The sequence below is a fragment of the Prunus mume genome, linkage group LG4 (genome assembly GCF_029339155.1).
Source record: "Prunus mume cultivar Tortuosa linkage group LG4, ASM2933915v1, whole genome shotgun sequence".
NCBI classification, from domain to species: domain Eukaryota; kingdom Viridiplantae; phylum Streptophyta; class Magnoliopsida; order Rosales; family Rosaceae; genus Prunus; species Prunus mume.
The window spans coordinates 25,489,781-25,504,432 of NC_142701.1; the positions used below are offsets into that span (position 1 = coordinate 25,489,781).

The 14,652-nt window shown below is 37.3% G+C and overlaps 1 pseudogene across 1 annotated transcript; it reads left to right on the plus strand.

Annotated features, from left to right (window-relative positions):
- The first annotated feature begins 10,891 nt into the window (after positions 1 to 10,891).
- LOC103328773 (uncharacterized) lies at positions 10,892 to 12,731 on the plus strand (annotated as a pseudogene). The gene has a single exon (XR_016126031.1). The product of XR_016126031.1 is annotated as an uncharacterized LOC103328773 (transcript).
- Positions 12,732 to 14,652: the final 1,921 nt, after the last annotated feature.

Sequence of the window (14,652 nt, forward strand, 5' to 3'; positions counted from 1 at the left end):
AGCTTGCTCCCTGAATTTCGAAGTTGCCTCTGTTGGGTAGGGGAAACCTCAATTTATAGCTGGAAATCACCATTCTTAAGAAACCCTAATGGCTTCTACTTATTTTGGCTAAGCCTTTTCCTCCTTTCTCCTCATCTTCTATGACTTCCCTATCTTGACAAAAATTGCCTCTGTTTATTTGCTTGAATTTAGGGATTTGGGAGCTCAATGTCCCTTTTCCAGCTGCTGAGAGTTTCCATTCTTGGTTACTGTTTTTTTCTTTTTCCTTCCCCTTGCCTTGAATCTGATGAAGGAAAGGAAGTGAAAATATATGCTGGTCCAAGGGGTGCTTTGACAGGTGCAGCCAAGATTCCTTGGTTCCTTGCGTCTCGGTTTGGAACTTGCTCCTAGCACTTTGCTTGATGAGCCTGCCAACCTCCTCCTTCACGTGTTCTCTGTTTTTCAAAAGAGCTGAAGCTTTTGTGGGCTATTTTGGGTTTTTCTAAGGGCCAAGATGACTTCCTAAGCAAATGGGCCTTTTGTGAAACATTGGGCCTCTTGATTTGGGCTTATTTTTTTGGTTGGGTTATCTCTTGGTTAGGTTATTTTGCTTGGGCTTTTGGGCTACTTTTATCTCTTGTACTTATCCACATGTTTGGGCATAAGAAATGAGCTTGAGTCTCGAGGCTCCCAAGCAACCCGAGACTTTCCATTTCTCGGCCCATCAATGGGTCTCATGTTGATTTATCACCGTCCATACCACAACCCACTCAAGCAAGCCCCTTTTTGAGTGGCTTGGGCCCACTTAGGCTTGTAGCGTGATTGGGTGTGCGATAATGATTTCGTGCTTGGCATGGCACATTGCTTGGCATGTTTTAATTTATCGCCCTGCGATGCTTATTTTTGCATGGGCCTATAAACACAGTATATTTTATCTCAACCCTGAGCGAATTTAGCGTGGCACGTGCATTGTAATTTGCATATGGTAGGTTTCGGTGCACTCTGCTTTACGCTTTTTTTTTTCCTAATGGATCGTTGTTTTGGGCCGATAATTTATTCGGGCCCAACCATGTATTTTTTGGGTCTCAACAACTGTTTTGTGATTGAGACTTGGACTTGCAAACCTCCTTAAAAGTGATGTATTCACTCTTTTGTGATTGCGATTTGTCTGTGAAATCACTTAAGTGATATATCAAATTAGGACTTCTAGCCTTTATGAGAAACCTGTAAGAATACTTATAAAACTCATAAATGCTCAATGAAATAACAGTAATGTGGATATTAACCGTAAGAAACCAACATCATAATTTGAAACCTCTGAAGATAATTCCTGAATGATTAGTTCAACAACAAGATAGAAAAACCAAAACTTAAAAACATGTGAATTAATTCCTAATTTTCTCATGTCATTTAAACAAATTACATTACGAAAAACACGCGGATGCAAATATAGGATTAGAAAAAACATTAGCGACGTTATTAGCATGCTTTCATAAGTTTTCTTCTTGATCACGTAAAGGATTCAACAAAGTAGCAAGACCGAACCCTAAACATGTTAATGATGCTCTGATACCACATGAAAGAATACAAACAAAACAGAATGTTATCAGAAAACAAAAGATTATGGAGAGAATGGAGAGAAAGTATGAGATATGGAAATGGGATGGACAAATTCTGGGAGGTATAAGGAATTTTTTTGTCTGTCACCACACTCATTTGTGAATAGTAATCCTTATACTACTTATGTATTGCAAATCGGGTGTCTATTGCAACTCCATTGTACTGATATTGCTGATATATCTCTTGCATATTGTTTTGATCTTGCTATTCATTTGGAATTTCCCTATTTTTAATATTTTCAATATTTTCATTTACCTAAATTCCACTTTTGCTAATTTCCCAGCAAGACATCTGTCCTGTTTTCCAATTTTATTGCCTATTGATTGCCCCTCTTTTGGTCTTGTATTATATCTGTATTATAATGCTCTAATTTAACACCCCAACTACATACCAATTTCCATTATTATAATGCTCTAACTTCTGTTTTTGTTTTTGTTTTATTCTAATTTGTGATTGATATTTAAACATTTATTTCAATAGCTTCAAATTATTCATTTCAGTCATTTATGTATCAAACTTTGCCAATAGCATAATACTAGCAATATCTCCAGCCAACCAATATATAGCCATATCTTATGCTTATCAAACTTGCTAGGGAAGTGGATCCAACCGGTATGCTCCATTTATTGTAGTATGTTGGGCAATCAAATGGGCGATCTAAATCTAATTTATTGTTGCTAGCTGAACAGTTTCAATCTTCGATGCGGTAGTCATTACTGTGGATGCCACACATTTAATGATTTTTGATTGAATGATTTGCTTATAATATGCATTTTTGATCCGTTTTATATAGATGGAAGATTGTCTTGTTTCAAGTGGCGGCTTTTTTTGGGGAGGAAATTCTAACTTTTAGCTTAAATTCGGGTTTAAGAGGAGATGTCCTGGAATTTTGTTGATAGATATAAAATGTGTTAAAATTCCTGACCAAGAGGAGATGTAAATTTTTTGTTTTGGTATTGCCATTGTATATCCCTCTTTTGCTTTAGTATTGCCATTGTATTGCCCCCGTATAACCTATTTTTTAAGCATGTGTTCCAAATCTACTTGAAAAAAGGATATATGGGAGCAATTCAATAGCAACACCTAAGCAATAAAGGGCTATCCAATGGCAATACCAAAACTCCATAATCCCACTATAATTTTATCCCAACACAGACTTGAAAAAATTGGATATACGGGGGCAATATAATAGCAATACACAAGCAATAAAGGGATATACAATATCAATACAAAAATTCCATACTCCCCCATTAATTTCATTCCAACACAGACTTGAAAAAAAAAGGTTATACGTGAGCAATACAGTTGCAATACAAAGGCAAGAAGGAGCTATATACACATAATGTATATAATGCGCTCTCTTCAATGTATAATATAAATAAAAGTATTTTTCAATTACATACGCTTGCGAATATATAAAAACAACAGATTCAAGACTGAAATTTCTCAAGTAAATTGAACTCAATTTCATTCCATGAGGACTAATAATTACATGGTCTGTCTGATACACAAATAGTTCTTCAATTACATGTTTTTTTTCCTTATAACTATAGTACTCTTCTTGCAACTGAATGGAAAGTTGTCCCACTCCAAATTGATGAAGGTTCTCAATGACAACAATCTTCTAGAAGCCAAAAATCTAGGTCCAACTGTCATGAAAAAAAAAGGGTCAATTATCTCAAGACTTGAGTTAGGGTTTCAAATCACTAGAGATCAAGCTTTTGGGATATGGGCCGTGACAGGATCTCATACTCTACCAATTGTTGCTTCACCTTCTCAAATTCATCCATCATCTTCCTCTACAATAGAAACAAAATAAAGCAATGTCAATATGTATATACATAGTAATACAAAAGACAAATTGGTATTAATGAGGTACATCTTTGATCTGCTCTATTGGAACCATCACTTTCCTTTTATTGCTATATATGCAGATGCATAAAAGCACAAACAAGCCCAATTTAAAATCTCCTACTTACGTATCAAGAAAAGACAAACTTAAACTCAAAGCAGACTAAGTTTCTTATGAAAATAGAGTTCATTGTTTTTCATCTCGATTTCATTTGCAACTTATAACTCACATGGTATCCAAAATTTCAAGCAATGCATGACAACTCAATCAAGTTAACTCCAGAACAATGAGAGAACAAAATATTAATCAACGAAAGAATTATGAAAGAGTTTGATCATTGATCAACAATATTAACTCCAGAACATAGACACCACAGAGGTATGCAGTACAATTTACTTTCATTCAATTTCTACACAAAATTAATCTTTTAGATTGATATAGCCATTCATTGCAAACTCAAATTTCACAGCCATGAGAATAATGCCAAGAGGAAGAGTATCATATCACCTTAGAATTGGAAAACATCTAATGGACGAAGAAAAGCAAACCTACTAACCACAAGATGAAAGGCCTTACTGCTCAAGCTTGATCAGCACACATCTACATGGACATTTATGATCATATTGCTTATTTTTTTTCTATTCTCGGCATTGGCTTTGCACCATTTATGTTTTAATAGCATACATGAATTGTTCCAAATTAAAAACTTCAAACCGCAAGTCCTAATTATAGGCAGTAAATTATGACTTAATAAAAAATAGCCATTGGAGTTGGATCTAGGGATCTGAAAGCATCACATGGGTCAAAGAAACCAAATCAGGGGACCACATACAACAGAGGCAGTAGTGCTAGCTAGTACTGCAGGGCATGTCAATGGACATTTGGATGCAAATGCTAGAGATATAGACCCTTTCTTTTAGGTAAATGAGGAAGAGGAAGCAGTAGCAAAACCTGGCCATGTGAAGTAGCAACATCAGACCCTTTCTATGTTTCTTTTGTTTGCACACATACTTTTTTGCCATACCATAGCCCTTAGAATTCCTGCAAAATAATAACATGAACTTTATTTCTCAATTTCACAATGACACAAAACAATGTTAAATGACGATGTCCAAACAAAAGAAACTCAAGACATGACACAAAAGCAGAAAAATAAGAAAATAAATCTAATAGAATTCCAAATTCAAATGACACAACCAAGTATCCATTCACTATAAATTGACATAGTATGGCACTTGTGTAAGTCTTCATGTAAAAACAAGGACATTTCTCAAGCATTATTAAAAGGTAATCAAACTAATGTCAACGGTGATCTAACAAAACCCATTATGCACTGTAAAGACATCTTCGTAAACAAATTATAATAAAACTCACATGTTCTTCCTTCCATTTAGATGGGTTCATTGGGTCCTCCTAGAAGTTCAACTTTAAGTATATACCATGAGAATTGTCCCAATTGGTTTGTATCTCAAATAAAACCATAGTGCGCTCATTAAGGTGATTCATCGAACACTTGCTGTAGGCCCTTTTTTTCATGCACTCATCAACTCAGCCTAACCAAACAAATAGAACCATATATTTAGAACAAGCAACTAAGCATGATAAATAAAACGATGTACCAAGAATTTGGATTTTGAGCAATTTTCTAGACCACTATATGAAATTGAAACAAGTAGAAGAAATAACAAAGAGGTATGAAAGTAAAGGCGAAAAGCTGAGCTGGGTACCTGGGACGTCATCTCTGCTAAAATATGAATATGGTTTGAATGTATTAGGTTGAATTTTATTCTTCTCCATAATGAGGTATATATATAGGAGTTTACATGAGTGCAAGGAAATAGATACAGTAATCAATTAGGATAGTATCTCATAATTATACAAAGATTTGTCAACTAAATAAAATGGGAAAGTAAATCCCTTAATTAATCAAGGAGATAAATCTTCTTGATTAATTAGGAGACTCCCGTGTCAGCACTCCTCCTCAAGTTGGTGCATATATGTCACCAATGCCCAACTTGGTAAGTGAGTCATGAAATACTCTGCCACAAACAGCTTTTGTTAAGATATCTGCTAGTTGATCTTCTGATTTTACGAATGTTAAGCGGATGATCTTCTTCTCAATCTTCTCTTTGATAAAATGTCTATCCATTTTAACATGTTTGGTTTGATCATGTTGAACTGGATTATGGGCAATGTCAATGGTTGATTTGTTATCACAATGTAACTCCACTGGTTTTCCTGGCTTGAAACCAATTCATTGATGGTCTTTGATCCACGTAGTTCACAAACTCCGTGAGCTATTCCTCGATACTCTGCTTCTGCACTAGACTAAGAAACCACATTTTGTTTTTTACTCCGCCAAGTGACTAGGTTACCTCCCACGAAGGTCAAGTAACTTGAAGTAGAGCGTCTATCAGTAATAAAGCCAGCCCAATCAGATCTGTATATCCAACAACTTCGAGATCTCCATTTTTTGAGAACATTAATCCTTTTCCAGGTGCTGACTTTACATATCTTAAGATCCGATCAACTGCATTCCTATGGGACACACTAGGTGAATGCATAAACTGACTAACCACACTCACAACATATGCAATATCTAGTCATGTGTAGGCTAAATATATCAACCTTCCAACAAAGCGTTGGTACTGTTCCTTATTGATTGGTTCTTAATCCATGCCTTCACATAACTCGTGATTCATCTCGATGTGTGTATCAACAGGTTTGCATCCAAGCATTCCTTGTTTTAATGAGCAGATCTAATATGTACTTCCTTTGAGATAGAAATATACCAGTTGTGGACCTGGTTACTTTAATTTCTAGAAAGTACTTTAGATAGACCTAAATCTTTCATCTCAAATTCCTGAGACAAATACTTTTGCAGTTTCAGTTGCTCTCCTGTGTCGTTTCCAGTTATGACTATGTCATCCACATAAACAATCAATGCAGTAAGTCTTCTTTCATCACTTTTCAAGAATAAAATGTGATATGCATTACTCTGTATATATCCAAAATTCTTCATGGATTTAGTGAATCTGCCAAATCATGCCCTGGGGGATTGCTTTAACCCATATAATGAATTTCTAAGCTTGCAAACTTGACTCTCCTTGTCACAAGCTAAGTTATATCCTGGTGGTAAGTCCATATATACTTATTCTTCCAAGTCTCCATGTAAGAATGTATTTTTTATACATCAAACTGATGTAATGGCCAATCGAGATTTGCTGCTAGAGACAGAAGAACTCTGATAGTTTTAATCTTGACTACTGGAGCAACGGTATCTTGATAGTCTATCCCATATCTTTGTGTGTACCCCTTCGCCACCAATCTAACTTTATATATTTTAATGGATCCATTTGCTTTGAGTTTCACAATATAAATCCACCTGCATCCCACTGTCTTTTTTTCCATAAGGTAATGACACGAGTTCCCATGTGCCATTCTTCTGGAGAGCACGCATTTCTTCATTCATGGCTTCTTTCCATTTTGGGTTTTCTAGTGCTTTAGTTACACTATTGGAAACAGGTATATCGGCCAACTGTTTCACAAAGTATACCCGTGACTTTGATAACCTGCTAATGGATACATAATTGTTGATGAGATATTTTCCTTTGGCATTAAGATTTGCTTCGTAGTGTACTGGAGGTTTGCCACGGTTCTTCCTTTTTGGAATATGATATGCAGGCTTTGTGCCTTCTAAAATCAAATTATCATGGGAAATTTCATTAATGTTATCAGTTTCAGGACAAGATGTTACCAATAACATCCTCAATGTGATTGGTGTGGTACCGAGTCAAGAAGTCTCCGGAGTGGGCAAAATCTCATTAGTTTCCTCTTCTTGAGTTGGACAGCAAGGAGATGACATATTAGGTTGATGCTGGTTTTCGAGCAGCGAACGGTTGCTTCCAAGCGCGACCGGTTGGTTTATGGCGAGTCATAAGCGACCGTCGTTATTAGGTCGCGGATCGTTGTTTTCAGTAGTCGCATGGCGGCCGTCACTTTCAACATGAGATCGATCATTTTCAGGCTAGGACATTGTTGGAGGAAAAAAAATTAAAAATTTGAGATGTGTTGGTGTCGCAATGCTCCTCATGTGCAACTGAAAAATAATATGTTGTTTTCCCAGAACACAACATCCATAGAAGTATAGACTTTCTAACTAAGGGATGAATAACACCGGTATCCTTTCTGAAGAGTTGCATAACTAATGAAAAGCACTTTTTCACTGCTCGGGGATCCAATTTGCTTCGTTAGTGATCATGTAAGTGGACAAATACAACACAACCAAAAATTTGGAGTTCCAGGTTTGGGGTGGAAGGTGTTTGGATATGGTGGTGAAGTGTTTAAAGTGGTGTTTGAAAATTTAGGATACTAGAGGGAATCCGATTGATAAGGTATACTGCAAAGATGACGGCTTCGCCCTGAAATGATCGTGGCATATTAGCACCAAAGAGAGAGGCACAAACAACTTCCAATAAGTGTATGTTCTTTCTTTCAGCCACCCCATTCTGTTGGGGAGTGTAAGGGCATGAGCTTTGATGTATGATGCCTTTGATGTATGATGCCATAAGATCATGAGCTTTAAGAAATTCTCCGCCATTGTTAGAACGAATAACACTGAATTCTGGCTTGAAACTGAGTCTCCACCATTTGATAAAGAAACAGAACTAACTTCCCCTTTTGTTTTGAGAAGGGAAACCCAAGTCATGCGTGTGCAATCATCTATAAACGTAACAAACCATTGCACCCTTGCTGGAGTGGCAATTTTAGCAAGTCCCCAAACATTAGAATGAACAAGGGAAAACGGAACCAAACTCTGATTTGAACTTAATGGGAACGGGACACGATGACTCTTAGCCAATTCACACGTATCACATTGGAAGCTGGAAACATCAAGACTGGAAAATAATGATGGAAACAACTTCTTAAGATAACCGAACGAGGCATGCCCAAGACGTTTATGCCATAACCAAATTTTCTCTCTCCCCCTCAGTGACGAGTTACACTGGTTGTGAAATTTTGACCACCATTGACCTCATTATCCGGTGCCCAGTCCAAGTAATAGAGTTTGTCTCGCAAGTACCATAACCAATCATCATTCCTGTGAGGATGTCTTGAAAAACACAATAATTCGGCCAAAATGTTACCGTACATCCCAAAGTAGTAGTAAGTTGTGCAAAAGATAACAAGTTATGGTCCAAAGATGGAATAAGTAATGCAGAATCCAGATGTAGAGAAGTAGAGAGAGATAGAGAGCTCTCCTCAACCATAAGGGAATCGGTACCATTAGCATTAGACATCACTGGCGGAGTGGATGATTTGCGATTAATAAGTTGGCCAGGATCAAATGTCATGTGATCCGTAGCGCTTGAGTTGATAATCCATGCAGAGTTTTTGGAGGACGTATGAAAAGTAGAACCTTTGGTGGTGGTGATAGAAGCAGGAGTCCGTGTAGCCGAGTCAGCAGGATTGACCACATGCTTCTGTGAGTCTACAATAAGATGAAGAATCGTAGGGGTTCCTGACATCGCAGTGGAAGTAAGATGTGATATGAGAAGGTGATGAATTTGATGTGAGGAATTTGATGTAGGAATTGGATTTAAGAGGTATGTGTATAAGATTTGAGGGTATGTGTTTAGGGATTTGGATAAGAGGATTTGAGGACTTTAGATTTGAGGGATTTGGATTTGGGGAAAATTATGAGGAATTTGATTTAGGGTTTTGGATTTGAATATGAGAAATTTGAGATAAGGGTTTAGAGACAACCTAGGATCGATGACTCTGATACCATACTAAAATATGAATATGGTTTGAATGTATTAGGTTGAATTTTATTCTTCTCCATAAAGAGGTATATATAGGAGTTTACATGAGTGCTTTACAAGGAAATAGATACCGTAATCAATTAGGATAGTATCTCCTAATTATACAAAGATTTGTCAACTAAATAAAATGGGAAAGTAAATCCCTTAATTAATCAAGGAAATAATGTTCCTTGATTAATTAGGAGACTCAAATCAACAATCTATAGGTATATGGATTTCAAGAATACATAAGAAAATTGAGAAATTTGTTGAATTGGAGGGGAAGAACATCGGTTGAAATAGGTGATAAAGAGTGAGAGATAGAGGTGGAGAACAGCGGTCGAAAGAGAGAGAGAGAGTGAGGTCGTCGTCGCCAATGTGGGTTCTGAGGAGGTGACAGTTGGCGTCGCCGATGTGGGTGAGAGGGAGAGAGAAAACATAAGAAAGGAGAGGTGAGTGAGTGAGTACGTGAGAGTGAGAGCTTCTGAGCTTAGAACCACAAAAAAAAAGTGACACAAGGGCGATATGGGCATCAATGAGGTTTTATTAGGGGTGGTTGCGGTTTGGTAACATCGAATTTTTACTCAAGCCGCAAACCGATCGACTATATGCAGTAAGGTGATTTTTGAAACCGCAAAGCGGTCGATTACCGTGAATTAACGGTTTAAACCGCAAGTTCTTTTTGTGTTATAAAAATCCAATCTTCCACATTTTATGCCTAGTTTTGATTAGCCTTTTGAGTTCAAGCACTTTAACCCAAACATATAAATTCACAACCTCAACCTCAACTTCTCAAGCATTCACAACCTAAAGAAAAATAGGTTTTTAGGTTTTAGACATAAATTTTTTTTCATATAAAGCCAAACTTTTCACAACCTCTTAACTTTCTCAACTTCTTAGGAAATCTAAAAATAAATAAGGGCATTTTTGTCTATTTTTGCTTCTTTTAAAATTTTTCTCTCTCCTTTTGCTTTTTCTAAAATGTCCCAAGAAAAATCCAATTCCAAATCCTTTAAAGTTACAAACAAAAGGAAAATGCAATGCAAAATGAATTAAAGTTACAACCCAAAGGGGAAAAATCCAATTCAAAGTAAATTAAAGTTACAAACCAAAAGGAAAATGCAATGCAAAATGAATTTAAGTTATAATCCAAAGGAAAAATCTAATTCAAAGTTAATTAAAGTTACAAACCAAAAGGAGAACTCAAGTGTTGGTGGTGGTGAGTGGATTTGAACTCTGTTGCGTTGTTTGGCACTAATGCTATCTACAAATAAAATAACATAAGTTTAGTACATTTTATTATAATAAGAAAGCATAAATAACATAAGCATAAATAAACTAATTACTTACAAGTTGTCCATATGTTCCATTTACTAAAATGCAATTTTATTATTATTTAAAATATGATTGCGGTTTGCAGTAACCGCGAGTTAACAACTTCATCAACCGCAATGGCAATTGTGGTGCAATTTCTAAAACCGCAATTTTCGGTCAGTTTACGGGTATTGTGATTTCAATATGATATAATATTGATTGATTTTTGCAGTTTTTCGGTCTAAAATGCCATTCTTAGGTTTTATAGGGGACATTTGTGATTTGGTTTCAAAGAGGGGATATTTAGTGAAAAAAACAAGAGCGCCGGGGGCAAAGCCGCGTATTTCCCCCAAAAACCCTAAAACTAAAACCTCCAAAGTCCCAATATTTCCCTAGTTGTCTTCTCTCTCCTTTAAACCCTAGCACTCTGCCCCATTCTCTTCCTCTGCCTCCATGTCTACGACCACTCCAGCTCCTACAGCTTCCACAACCAAACCCACCAAAGCCATCACCAAGACCGTGCGGAAAGCTGTAAATGCCCTCCTCAAATGGCGAAACTCCAAGTTGCAGACCGAGAAACCGGATCTCTTAGAATCCGACGAGTTCGCCTATCTCGTTCTCACCCTCAAGAAAATCCCACCAAAGGCTCGCATAAACGCCTACAAAGTCCCTCTCCCAAATCCTCTCCATTCCCAGCTCTCTGAGCTCTGCTTGATATACGACGATGGACCCAAGGTCCGATCTCACCAAGGACTTCATCCAGAAGAAAATCAAGGCCGAGAACATACCCATCTCGAAAATTTTGAAGCTTTCGAAGCTCAAGACTGATTACGTGCCCTTTGAAGCCAAGAGGAAGCTGTTGTATTCTTATGATATGTTTTTGGCTGATAGGCGGATTGTGCCTTTGCTTCCGAAGTATTTGGGGAAGCAGTTTTTTAAGAAGAAGAAGATTCCGGTGCCTGTGGACTTGGAGCACAAGAATTGGAAAGAGCAGGTTGACAAGGCATGTGGGTCGGCCTTGTTGTTCTTGAGTACCGGGACGTGCAGCGTGGTGAGGGTAGCGAAGGTGTCGATGAGCGTTGATGAGATTGTGGAGAATGTGCTTGCGGCGATTAATGGGATTGTGGAGATTGTGCCTAAGAAGTGGAGGGATGTGAGGTCATTTCACTTGAAGTTTCTGGAGTCGCTTGCATTGCCGGTTTACCAGGCCGTGCCCGATTTGACATTGAAGATTGAGGGAGCTAAGAGTGATGAGGAAGTTAAGGAGGAAGTGAAAGAGGTTGTTAAGTCTGAGAGTAAGGGTTTGAAGAGTGAGAAAGTGAGTAAGAAGAAGGGTAGAATTCATGAAGTGAGGTATATGGATAGCAATGCTGGTGAGGTGCTTGATGATGATGAATTGGTTGGTGATGGGGATATTGGAGAAGGTAAGCAAAGTGAGAATGAAGAACCGGGTAGTGGTGAGTTGGGGAAGAAGAAGAGGAAGAAGGAAAAGGTTGTTGGTGAGTCTAAGGGTGACAAAAGGTTGAAGAAATCAGCGAAGGTGAAAGATGATGCTGAATTAAATGGGGAAAAGGGTGAGTTTAACAATGAGAAACAGTTGAAAAAGTCGGTCAAGTTGAAAGATGGAGATGATGAGGTTCCTGTTGAGAAAGAGTTGAAAAAGTTGGCTAAGATGGTAGATGAAGATGATGCCACTATCAAGCATAAGAAAGATGAGTTGTCTTCGAAGGGGAAGAAAAAAGATGTTACAAAGAAGAAAGCAGATGATTTGCCAGTCAAGGGTGAAGAGTCTGTTGGAAAGAAGGAGAAGAGGAAGAGTGAACATGAGAAGTTGAAGAGCGGAGAAGCAAAGCTGAAGACGGCTAAGAGAAGTAAGAAAGCAACAGAGTAATTCAGCATAGCAGGCTACAGACGGTAGACAGTCTTTGCAGCGGGATTCAACACATCCGAGCAAGTATGGCTGTCCATGTTGAGTCTGTCTGGCAGAAATTTTGATTGTTCCGTATTTTATTGTCGTATTGATGTTATGATCTTTTTCTTAGTTTATGAATTGACTTTGCTTATTTCATTTATGTCTTCGTGGTGGCGATCATACAAAATGGTTATGTTTCTATGGTTTTGTGCATGTGCTTAAATCTGAAATTTGAACTGAGGTTGAGTCACTCTGAGTCTACTACCTCCCATCATGGGTGAATTTGCATCTCTATTTCCAAGAGGGTGAGACCTTGAAACTTCAACAAATGAAAATGAGTGGTGAAAACAATCTCTGTATAATTTTTGGGAGTTTGTTTCCTTATTTGCAATCAGTAGTAGTTACAAGTGATCTAGAGAAGTTATGGCAGAATGATGACAGCTAATTGAAAATTATTTTTTATTAGCAAATCCATTCTTTTGTTTATAGTTCATTCCATTAGCCACTTGGTGATTGACAAATCACTTATGATTAGAGCATGAATAATTCAAGCATATTAGCAAGGTCCCTTGATGATGTGCTATAGTTACAAATCAACAGATCATCACAGCATTTCTTTGCATCATCTGGTTCTTCATTTCAAGTGCAGCAATGTGTAGATTAATATCATGCAAGCCTTTCAAATTGATTGAACTGCTCCTTCATACCTCGTGTATTGAATTAGAATAATTGTGGAATATATATATAGGAGGTGTCACTCAGTCAATTTTCCTTGTCCACGAGTTGTCTGCTGATTTTGTTCAAGGTCTGCAAAACCCTCTCTGAGCACTGTTATCTCTTTTATCTGATGAACTCTCGCAGACAGAAGTATGGGGTTAACATTTAATATCGTTGGAACTCTGCATAGTATTACTACTTATACTTCCTTAAATCTTCTCATCTCTTGATTACTTTGAAGTAGTCGAATGCATAAATCTTGCAACTTCAAGCAGGAGGAAACCATATATGTGTTCTTTATGCAGCCACCTTGTCTGTTTTGGTATTTCAGGGAGTGGTTTTGTGTCTTGGTTACGAGTTAAGACTGCATGGACTGACTTTTGCTTTCTTTTCTTCATAAATCAACATGGATTGCTTTCTCATAAATTAAAAAAAAACATGGATTTTTTTACAGAGAAATTGCATTTGTAATGAGAGTTAACCCTCTAGCTTGGTGGTATTCTATGCTTACAAATACCAGAAGTTTGGTAAACATGTGAGTAAATTCAGTTGCAAGGTCCTATCTGAAGCCCATATAGAACAGATTCATTTGCAAGATCCTATCTGAAGGCATGCTACCAACAAAAAAAAAAAAAAAACCAATTTGAACACAGGGCAGCGCTTAATGCCAATCAACCTAGGATTTTAGTTTGGTATGTGATGACAGGACACGGGGTAAGATATTTACCATTTTGGCTTTACATATCACCAAGATAAGGTTTCTAAGAAATCTGTTTGGATCAGGTTGGCATGATGTGGAGTGAAGCTTTTACAGAAGCATACTAGGCTCAATCACAATCACAGCCATTCTTTAAATGACTTTTAGCTCGAGTGATTTAGAGTATCATCTTGCACCTGAGGTCCTTATTCAATTCCCCTTTGCCAAATATTACTTTTTAATTTTAAAAAAATACAGCCCTTTGGTTTAATGGTCAATAACATTTTGATCTTAACCACAATATTAAGAGAGGAGTTGTTTCTCAAAGTAAAGTAATAATACTAATAAACAATTAGGTCTTTCTTCTGCTAACAATTTAGATGGCAAGGGAAAAGAAAGATAAAAAATTTAAAAATTTTAAAAAAGTTAATTGGTCCGACTGAAATTACTGTAGAATGGACTGGACTGGACTGAAGGCCAACCGACAAGAAAATTTGGCGGGAGGGGCAGAAGAGGAACAGTCAAAGTTTAAGCCTTCTCGTAATTCGTGCAAATCCTAAAACCCTCCTTAAACCTACAGACACAGCACAGACGCACCCACGCATAGCCTATATATATATATATTGTCGAGAGAGAGAGAGAGAGAGAGAGAGAGAGAGAGAATCAAACCAAGTGAAAGTGTGAAGGAAAACAAAAAACCAAAAAGCAAGAAACAATGGTAGCTGCAACTCCAACCCAATCTCTTTGTCATGGCTCT